The sequence below is a fragment of the Sander lucioperca genome, chromosome 4 (assembly GCF_008315115.2).
Source record: "Sander lucioperca isolate FBNREF2018 chromosome 4, SLUC_FBN_1.2, whole genome shotgun sequence".
Classification (NCBI taxonomy): Eukaryota; Metazoa; Chordata; class Actinopteri; order Perciformes; family Percidae; genus Sander; species Sander lucioperca.
In genome coordinates, this window is record NC_050176.1 from 35,386,593 (window position 1) to 35,398,111 (window position 11,519).

At 45.9% G+C, this 11,519-nt stretch overlaps 1 long non-coding RNA gene across 1 annotated transcript; it reads left to right on the forward strand.

Annotated features, from left to right (window-relative positions):
- Positions 1 to 311: 311 nt before the first annotated feature.
- On the forward strand, positions 312 to 5,181 carry LOC116059205. The gene is made up of 2 exons (XR_004107245.2): positions 312 to 345; positions 4,901 to 5,181. It is a non-coding gene; the product is annotated as an uncharacterized LOC116059205 (long non-coding RNA).
- Positions 5,182 to 11,519: the final 6,338 nt, after the last annotated feature.

Sequence of the window (11,519 nt, forward strand, 5' to 3'; positions counted from 1 at the left end):
AGAGCACACCCCCATCAATCTTATTCCCAGGAATTTATGACGTAGAGGCTTCAGAGCCCTAGTCCACCTACAACCTCTTCTTTCAGAGAGTCAATTCACCAAACACTCACACACCACAACACACCCACTACACCCACACAACACACACACACAGTCTTCACACACATCTCTCCACACACACACACTCTCCACCACAACACACCACTCACACACACATCTCCATCATGTTCAAGCTAATCATGAGCCAAGTTCCTTTTCCATAATCTTCTCGACCGCCTGACACTAGCTGTAAATAACAACCTGTGTGTGCTGTTTGCGTGTGTTGTGTGTGTTTGTGTGTGTGTGGTTGTGGGGCTTGCAACTTTCTCCATATGCCCCTGGTTGAATCGGTAAGCAGGGAAGTTACAGTCCCCCAGGATCTATCCCATCACTGACCGGGCAGAATCCAACCTGGTCTACTTGCCTGTCTCAATCTCTGCAGTGTGGGTGTGTGTGTGTGTGTGTCTTGTGTGTGTTCTGTGGGCGTGTGGGGTCTACCCCTCATTGGTGGTTGTCAATGTTTTAACACATGGCCTTCTATGGTGAAGCTACTTTCCCATCTCAACCATCCAGACACACATCCACACACACACACTTATATTGTTTAATCTATGCCATGCTAGAACGTGTACGTGCCCCACACAGTCACACAAATCCTTGTAATGTGTTTAAAAAACTTCTTGGCAATAAAACAAAAGAAGCCTTGCTGATTCGATTCTGATCGGACACACACACACACACACACACACACACACACACACCACGCCACCACCACACACACACACACACACTACACACACACAACACACAACACACACATTTTCTGTGTGTCTGTCTTCTAGCTACATCTTGAGTACCAATCAGCTCGCCTCTCCACAACTGTCCCACTGTTAAACATTTGCGATCCTAAGTGATACTACAGAATTGGTGATTCTTTAACACATTCACATTACACATTAACCATTTATCTCATTCATTTATAGATTGTATTAGAGCAACTTAAGTAACATGGTTTATCACAGGTATTATTTTGTTCGTAATTGTTTGATCACTTGTACCAACGACGATCTCAAATAGTTGCATTGCTAATATATCGTCCACTTGGGACCCGGAAATGCTCGATGATCATAATCCAATATTACCTTAGACAGACATTAAAATCTGCATCAGGAACGCAAGTACCTCTGTACAACAGACACACTGGGTATGCGCGTCGGCAGAGGCGGAACCACTGCTAAACGTGTTTTGACATTATTTGACATTTACATAGCAAGATTGTGGATATTATCCCTTCATGCTACTTGTCTGCCGCCCCTCGGTCTAGGTCTCCAAGCCGAGCTGAGCCAATACTAGAAGGTGTTAACCTTGAGACCACTGGATTGGTCAGAGAGCAACCGTCCCTCGCGCGCATGGGACATCCGGCACAACCTGGCCATTTTTACAATTGTCTGTCTCTATGCAGGCTGTTCTCATGAACCATTCGTAGGCTACATCTCTAGCTACGAAATAATGCATCTGTAATTCGTCTGTTATTCATGTTTTATGGCTGTCACACCACACTGACTGCTGCTGTAGAAGAGCTTTCAGGACCGTGTAGGGAGGAGGTTCGTGGTCGGATGGGTCATGAAACTCAGGGCTGCCTTCGAGCCTTCAATCCGCTTTCTACGGAGTTCTGCGTCCCGGAGTGTTTAAGCCAACCCAGTATCGTTTTACTTAACCTTAACTAGCTTGTTTGGGTGCCTAAACTAGTTAAGGTTGGAAAAGATTATGGAGCAGAAACACCTCCTCCCTCCCGCTCCCTTTTTGCTCAGCCTAAACGCAACTAGCAACTTATCACTACCCTCGAACCTCACTAACATTTAACAGATCTCTATATAGCCGAGCGGCACGCATCCCCATCCCACGTTGGCCTCCCTCATTCATTTCGTAGCTATCCATACAAATTGGTCGGGTGCATTCGTTTTCTACGTATCCTCGGACACTTTCTCAATCGAGAATGCGGTCCTATATAGTCTCTTCTCCTCTCTCTCTCTCTCCGCGCTCTCTCCCTCTCTCCTCTCTCACTCCTCTCTCTCTCCCGTTTCTCCTCCCATCCGTTCATCTCCCACTGGACAGATTGTCTTGGTGTCGCCTCCGCCTCATACTCCTTTTACCTTGAAGTCGCTTGTGATTGGTCCAAAGGCCCAGGCCCCGCTTTCTCATTGGTTGAGGGTCAGCCAATTGGCCTCCCTAGCTCCAACCCCTACCTCTAATCACCTGGTCAGCCTGGCGTCGGTTGACAGCTAATTTAAAAAAGTCGCTGGCCTGTGTGGTGTTCTGCGTGCGTCGTGTTGTGTGGGGTTTGTGTGGTGTGTCTAATTCCCTGGAATGTGCAGGTGTCTGTACTTTTTACGTATATATTTCACATGGCACTCACTCTTATTGTAGGTTTTCTTCTGTCTAAAAATGCTTAGGAAGTGGCAGTCCAACAGCTTCTTCTGTCTTTAAAACCCTGTCAACACCACAAAACAATACGTCCCAAACAAAGACGTTGTGGACTTGCGCACACGCTTCCTGTCCTACTTATGTACGGCTTGACCTATATTGCTTTCACACCATTTCTCTCTGTAAGCCTTAAAGTTCCGATGACATGCCGCTTTTTTGATGCTTCTGATATTAGTGTCCCCTACATCCTGTAGCTAAGTCGCTTTCCCCAAAACAAAATTTCCGCACCTGGGGGCAGAAGACAGCACAGAGGGCCTAGTCCCACCAGGAGCTTTCCTTATATGGTGCCATTTATGTGTACCTGTAGCGTTAAAATTGCGACGAGAGGAGAGGGGGGGCAAGGGAGAGGTGGGGGGCTGTGCTCGCCGTAACCAACCGCCACTTCTTGGCTTTGCTTCTTGCATCCTGATGTCTCTCCTTGCTCAGGGGTGCGGGCCAATCTTCTCTCCTTGGGGTGGGCAAAGCATGAAAGTGCTGGATCAACCCTTCGCTCCTTATGAACCTCCGAAGGGCAGATTCCAGTATCTCAGTCTCCCTCGTACAGCTTTCTGTTCCTTAAAGGCATCACGCAGGATACACGAGCGCCATTTCGAGCCACTGGGGACCAGCGCAGCTAGGGGAACTCAATCTAAAAGCGGTAATAAAAACTCATAAGTGAACAATATCTTGGGCCATGGGACCTTTAAATAGTGTTATTCCTGGGACATCACGGGGGGCTAACGTCTTTGTGGCGTGACTCCCCTCAAAAACTACGCATGTCCAAAAAAACCACAACTGCTCGGACCGAAAACCAGCCCGATTCTAAAATGACTAACCCTCATGTTATAATCAGCTTTACCGAATTCGTCTGGAAAGGGGTAAACGGGTCATAGCAGCTGATGCTCGTAATGCTCGGAAGTCACATTGACTTAATGTTTGCGTGTCCATACTTTGTTAGTGTCCCACATAACCATGTCGATATTTTATGATCTAGTAGCCCTCTTGAAATACCTTTTTACGCAGTATCGTCCTGTTGCCGCCCGTAGTCCTTCTTTACGTTCATGTTGGATGATTCTAGGGATGATGTCATCGTCATCCAAATCTCATTAATCAGCCAGAAGCAGAGGCAAACACATCTGCCGCTTAGGGCGCAGACTGACTGTGTTCATTCCCAGGAATCTATGGCTAACGAACTGGCGGTCTTCTGTCTGTGTGTACTGTGTGGGTGGGTGTGTGTGTGGTTTGCTGTGTTGCTATATACTCATCTTTGTATGTGGGTTTTTCACATACATAATGACTGTACTTCCTACTTGTGTTTGTTGTGTGTAAGACATATCCTGTCAGTTTTTGTGTTTGGTCTGCTTGTTTTTGTGGGTGAACTAAACGAGAGGCTCTCAACTCTGGGTTGGGACCTCCCCAGGGTCAAAGATATATCTTCGGGATCACAAGACTATTAAACATGATAAGAAATAACAAAAAATTTGATTTTGTTTTTTAATTTTTCTCCAATTTTCTACTTGCGCCAATACTTCTTCCCTCTTGGATCCCCTCATCCGGACCGAATCGGTTTGTCGTCGCGGGGACTCCTCCCCGCTGCTCTCTCGATCCCTCCTCTCTCTCTCCTCCTCCTCTCTCTCGCTCCACCTCTCCCTCGTCCGCTCTCTCTCTCTCTCTCTCTCTCTCCCCTCGTCGTCCGTCCGCCTCTCGTCCTCTACCCCTCTCCCGTCTCTCATCCGTCTCCTCCCTCCGCTCCTCTCTCTCTCTCTCCCTCCTCACCATCGTCCTCCTCTCTCTCTCTCCCCGCTCACTCTCATGCCTCTCTCGCTCTCTCCCTCTCCCTCTCTCATTCTCTCGCTCTCCCTCTCTCCTCCTCTCTCGTCTCTCCATCTGCCTCTCTCTCTCCCCGCCCTCGTCTCTCTCTCCTCTCTCGTCTCTCTCTCTCGCCTCTCCCTCGCCCTCTCTCCATCCTCTCTCTCTCTCGGCTCTCCTCTCTCTCTCCCTCTCACTCTCCGCTCTCTCCTGCATCTCGTCTCCTCGCTCTCTCTCTCTCCTCTCTCTCTTACTCCCCTTCTCTCTCTCTCCCGCTCCTCTCTCTCTCTCCCTCTCTCTCTCTCTCTCTCCCTCCCTCTCCCTCTCCCTCTCTCTCTCTCTCTCTCTCTCTCTCTGTCCTTTTCGGAGGTTATAAACATGACTTTTCTTTTGTATTTTTGTTAAAACCACTGAAACTTAAAAACGTCTCTCGGCCGTGAAAGTCGACTCACATCTGAAGGGAATTAAGGGACCAATATCTGCTTCCACGTGTTGGGTTCTGTACACTGTTACTAATATATGAACTGCTTATTTTTGGTTGTTGTTGTTGTTGTCGCGGCTCTTATTGACTCATTTTTTTTAAGTTTAGTTTTTTTTGTTTTGCTCCTACTACTGTCATCCCCGTCTCCCAGGAGGATTTTGCACATTGTAAAGATGAAATGGATGTAATCATAGTTCACTGTGGCTTTAGACTGTGTACAGTTAAACTATGGACTGTATAAAACGTACGGGAAAATTCCTATGGAAAAAAAACTGAATCCCTTGAAGAGCCTGTCCAGAGGTTACCGTGCATGCCCAGGTTCTTTGGAGACTATACGTGTGTAAATTTGACTTTTAGTGTACACAAGAAATTAAAATAGTTATCTTCTCTGCCTGTTTGTTTCTTTCACACAGACAAAAGAAAAAGTTGTTTTATTGAAATCATGTGTGTGTCTGTCTGTGTGTGAGTGTGTGTGCTCTCTCACAGACACACACATACACACACTCTCACACACACATACATGCTGTGCTCTCTCACAAACACACACACACACACACACACACGCACACTCACACACATACAGTGCTCTCTCACAAACACACACACATTCTCACACAGACAGACACACACACATACTCACACTCTCACACCTACATGCTCTCACACACACTCACACACACACACACACACACACACTCTCTCACACACACTCTCACACACACACATACATGCTCTCACACACACACATGCTCTCACACACACAGACACGCACAAAAACACATGCTCTCATACTCACACACTCGTGCGCACACACACACACACATGCATGCTTACACACACACACACAAAAACACATGCTCTCATACTCACACACACTCTCACACACATACATGCTTTCACGCACACACACATACATGCTCACACACACATACATGCTCACACACACACACTCTCTCTCACACACACACACACACATTTTGCGTTGATTTTACGGTAAATATGTTAATGCTGCCCCCCCTAGTTGATTAAACTAGGGTCAGTTGAGCGTTTCTCTGCACCGCTCAGATCAGGGTTACCAGAGATGGTTCAGAAGCTTCTCGGAAATAATTCATTCAGCTTAAAGAAAATCCTAAATGACTGAAGAAGAGCTGCAGTTACACCATCTGTCCAGCAGGTGGAGACAGTCACTGTTAAAGGACACACACACATACATGCTTTCTCACACACACACACACACACACACACACACACTATATTACATAGTATTAAAAACCTCCAATCATTTATTAAATGACATTTCATAGAAGAGATTTTCCACCAAAATGAGTTCATTTTTCACTCAGAAGTCCATTTCGGTGGATTCGTCCTGTAAAATAATACATATTTATGTTCTGTACAAACAACATCTTAGTGTCCAGAGTTACATTAAATACACACAGAGAGACAATACATTATTCAGAGTTTCTTCACCACCGTGTCTAAGAAAATCCGTTAACCTTTGTTTCCGTTAACCAAACTGTCACTTTGCTCTTTTTACAGTTTTCAGCGGTGATCCAAAAATGAAAATCTGCGGACGGTCTGCTCGCTCGGGACATTGTGAGTTTTAGGGTTTTTTCTTCTTCAAATCTGCGAAAAAAATTCTGTGTTTCCGTGCACAACCGTAAACTAAACTCCCAGAGTTACTCCAGACTTGATTTAAGGCTCTTTAAACTAGCCTACTGCTCCCAATAAGTGACAAAATAACGCCAACATGTTCCTATTTACATGTTGGCTGTTGATTTGTATAGTCACAGCGTGTACAAATACCAACGTAACATGACACACAGCCATCTTCTAACGTAGACATACTGGGAACTATATTCTCAGAAAGGCGAAGCTCTGCTACTTCTGCTACTTGGGCGGAGTGATATGCTCGCAGCACCTGAGAAGCCCCGAGCAGAGAGTGGCAATGCTTCACCTTCTGAGAATATAGTTCCCAGTATGTATACGGTTAGAAGATGGCTGTGTGTCATGTGACCTTGTTATTCGTACACGCTGTAACCAAGGAGGTCAGCTTCTCCTCACAACCCGAACCTCCTATGGCGCCATTCTGATGCTACCAAGCCATCACCCCCCGTTAGCATCCCATTGACTTCCATTCATTTTGACGTCACTTTGACAGAGAATAACTTTACATCTGAAGAGTTTAAAGACTCTATTTGTCCGTTGTTTATTTCTAAAGAAACACGACAATGTATAAAAGGCTCCATTACCTTGTACCTCACGTTATGGCTCCGTAGCAGACGTTTTTATAAAAATAGGCTAACGATTGGGTCATAACCACGAGACTTACTGTCGCATAGTAGAGGAATTACCGTATAGTACAGGAGAAGCTCTCAGGCAGTTTGGACTTCCATTAGCTGTTTAAGTTTAATTACTAATGTTAACTATCATTTTAGTGATCAATAATTAGCCTGTGTCTATGTTATCTCCTTACATATACCTACGCTCTCCGTCTCTGCTAGATTGGGAATGATTGAGATTTCTCTTGGCACAGCTACCAGAAGACTTCCAACTTTCAGACAGGTTGCTCACGTCACATCTACGTCTTCAAGCTCAGTTGGAGGCTGCTCAGTAACGCTCAGCCATCACCGGGAAAGATCTTCTAATATCCTTCACTGGTCTCCGTCCAGAGACACGGGACCTGTTGGTCCATTATATATACGTCTATGGCTGTGACTCTACAAATCACAACATGTAAATAGGAAAATGTTGGCGTTATTTTGTCACTTATTGGGAGCAGTAGGCTAGATGGAGCCGGTTACCTCAGTTGTTACATTTGACTAATTTAGTGGTTGGTCGGTGTAATTTTGACATAGGTTAACTGGAAGACAAAGTGTTGTACGTTGGCAGAGCACCACCTACCGTACCGGAGGCGGTAGAGTTACTCCCGTTATCTCCCCAATCTTCCCCGCTCATGTTAACGGGGAGAACTGGCAGAAACCGGTTACTGCTGTGAATGTAAACGCACTGAATGTGTGGACAGGAACTGTGACGGATTTCCGTTTCCTCTCGAAAAAAATTGCTAAATTACGTGTGAAGTCTGGTGACATTTCATATTTCTTTTTAATCAAATCCAAAGAAAAGAGCAAAACAAAAGTGTCGTCTGTGTAACCAAACACCATGTTGGTGTTTTTTGGGGGTCTTTTTTCGTTGATTCATTGATAAAAAGAACAGAAAAAAACACAGACATGCAACAGATATAACAGCTCAACATTCACACGTGTTTAGGGCCGGGTACCGTTTGGATTTTAACGATTCCGATCCCGAACCGATTCTTGAAAAACTGAAAAATGACATCAAAGAAAGGCTCTTTTATAGAGTCCAAGCTGTCGAACACCGGGCATCCCTCTGCTTTGACGTGCTTCCCCCCTTCGCACGTAATCGTTTTGAAACATTCGTTGCATTTTGCGATATCCTACGCACCCGCCCGACAAAAAAGGTGTGCAAAAACGTTTTCTTACGGAATCCGTGGCTGTGAAATACAGCCACACTTTCGACCGCTTCGCTTTAGGCATTTTAAATGCACTACAAGCTAGCTAGCTAACGATAGACTAGCAGAGCAAGTGTAATATGTTTACTAGCGATCACGTGCAGTGAACGGTTAATATAATGTGCTTTCATGTCCGTTTTGGTGAGCCCAGAGGGAAAATATGGCATTTTAAAAGTAGCCCAAATTTACGGTAGCTAGCTAACGGTAGACTACAGAGAAAGTGGGATATTTTTACGTCCGTTTTGGTGAGCCCAGAGGGAAAATATGGCATTTTAAAAGTAGCCCAAATTTACGGTAGCTAGCTAACGGTAGACTACAGAGAAAGTGGGATATTTTTTACGTCCGTTTCGGAGCGACAGAGGGAAAATATTTCAGTCGACACATTAAGTGGAACCGAAATGAGGAACCGAAATGTGCGTTCTAATCCGGTCCGATTCCTACCGGTACCCAACCCTACACGTGTTGTCCCTTTTTTGGAAGACTTTCACATTCTTTGTTGACAAAATAAAACCAATTTTGCAGATTGGATCCTCTGGATTTAAACAAAAACAAAACAAGGTTTTACATGATGACTTTTCAGGGAATTAAACTGCATTTTGGAATCAAACAAAGTTCGTGTTGCTTCGTGACGAGCAACAGCGAGACGTGACCGCGTGATCGAGGTTTTTTAAAAAAGGCACTGCGTTGTTTTTTTGTTTAGTTTCAGAAATGCTGCTGAGATTTCTAATCATTATTTGTAAAAAAAAACCTGTGCACCGACAGCAGAAAAGTCTCCGGAGATTTTAATGTTTTTCTTACAATTCTTCGGACACGCGGTAGAAAAACAGAACGCTTCACGCTGGCGTCGTTGAACACGGAGATCGCTGGAAGACATTTGGTGAACAGACTCCTCCTCTACGTCTGACTGAGGCTACGTTCACACCGCTACATTTTGGTTTTTAAGCTGAATTTGACCTGAGCAGAGGGAATGAGAAGGGGAAACGACCAGAGCAAGGGGAATAAGAGGGGGAAACGCCAGAGCAGGTGGAATGAGAGGGGGAAACGCCAGAAGAGCAGGGGGAATGAGAGGGGGAAACGCCAGAGCAGGGGGAATGAGAGGGGGAAATGGTAGAGCAGGGGGAATGAGAGGGGGGAAACGCCAGAAGAGCAGGGGGAATGAGAGGGGGAAACGCCAGAGCAGGTGGAATGAGAGGGGGGAAACGCCAGAAGAGCAGGGGGAATGAGAGGGGGAAACGCCAGAGCAGGGGGAATGAGAGGGGGAAATGGTAGAGCAGGGGGAATGAGAGGGGGGAAACGCCAGAAGAGCAGGGGGAATGAGAGGGGGAAACGCCAGAGCAGGGGGAATGAGAGGGGGAAATGGTAGAGCGGGGGGAATGAGAGGGGGAAACGCCAGAGCAGGGGGGAATGAGAGGGGGAAACGCCAGAGCAGGGGGAATGAGAGGGGGGAAACGCCAGAGCAGGTGGAATTGCCAGAGCAGGGGGAATGAGAGGGGGAAATGGTAGAGCAGGGGGAATGAGAGGGGGGAAACGCCAGAAGAGCAGGGGGAATGAGAGGGGGAAACGCCAGAGCAGGGGGAATGAGAGGGGGAAATGGTAGAGCGGGGGGAATGAGAGGGGGAAACGCCAGAGCAGGGGGGAATGAGAGGGGGAAACGCCAGAGCAGGGGGAATGAGAGGGGGGAAACGCCAGAGCAGGTGGAATTGCCAGAGCAGGGGGAATGAGAGGGGGAAATTGTAGAGCAGGGGGAATGAGAGGGGGGAACGCCAGAGCAGGGGGAATGAGAGGGGGGAAACGCCAGAGCAGGGGGAATGAGAGGGGGAAACGCCAGAGCAGGGGGAATGAGATGGGGAAACACCAGAGCAGGGGGAATGAGAGGGGGAAACGTAGCGATGTAAAGGTAGCCAAACACTGAGCTGTGTGAGGACGTTATTCAAAGCTGCTGGGTGTATTTTTACAAACATTATAAATCTTTGTAATAGAAAAAAATCAAACATGTAATTCGGTCGTCTGTACGGAAATCAGACACACACACACACACACACGTTTACAAGACTGACATTTAAAAGTTGCACCGTTAACGAATAGAAAGCCGTCCTGACAGAGCTGGTCTTTGAGGTACGACAGCAGCTAACTGATTATTCTTCTCGTGGATTAATCGGAGGCTTATTTTGTGAATGAATGGGTGAGTTTGGTCTCTTAATGTGGATCAGTGTGTCCACAACTCGAAGATATTCAGTTTAATAAAAGATATAAAACAGAAACTAGCAGAAAATCTTCATATTTGAAAGGCTAAAAACTTAAATTTTCTGTTAGTTTTTGCATGAAAAATGACTTTCTCGACTTGATGAGTCATAATGATTAGAGATGCACCGATTACAACTTTCTAGGCCGATTCCGATTTCCGATTTTCTTTGAGTTAGACCAGCTGATACCGATTTTAGCCGATTCTGATTTAATTTTTCTAACCACTTTAGAGCACAAATATTTATTTTCTATCTTTTCTTTAATAGAGCATGTTTTGAACAGATAATGGATCACTATAAAATAGAACTATATAAATTACTCCTGGTGTGGGACATTCACACACATCTAAAGAGCAATGTTAGAACCATTTCCTTCTTTTCACATCCAATATCAACTAAAGAAATGTGATTTAGGTTTTTGGTGTCGTCCCTCCACGCCCTACTTTCTCCTTGCAGGTGTTGCATATTGCAAACTTGTTATCTTCTGCACACACGCTGAAGAATTCCCAAACAGCTGACATGTTGCAGGTTAATTCACCAGGTTCCTACATGTGGGAGAATAGCGCCGACACGCCTTCACACCGCGAGCGGGTACGCGCCACACACGGCGGAAAAGTTGAGAGAAAGGACAACGAGAGCGTGCTGTGGCGTCCGTGCTGTGGCGTCCGCGTGTGCGTGCGTCCTTGAGAACTGTAACTGGTATAACTTATGTTGTCAGTTAATTGTAGCGTTGACCGGCATGAAATCACCATATGTCAGACTGACCTGCCGGTCGCCGGTCATGGCCGAGCACGTGAAAACCGGCCAATTCTGGTCACCGGCCGGTCTATCGGTGCATCTCTAATAATAATCGTTGCAGCTGTAATGTGAAATACCGCTTATGTGAGTAAACTAATGTCCTAATAATAATAATAATAATTTATGAATGTTTAAACTCTACACACAGCAGCTT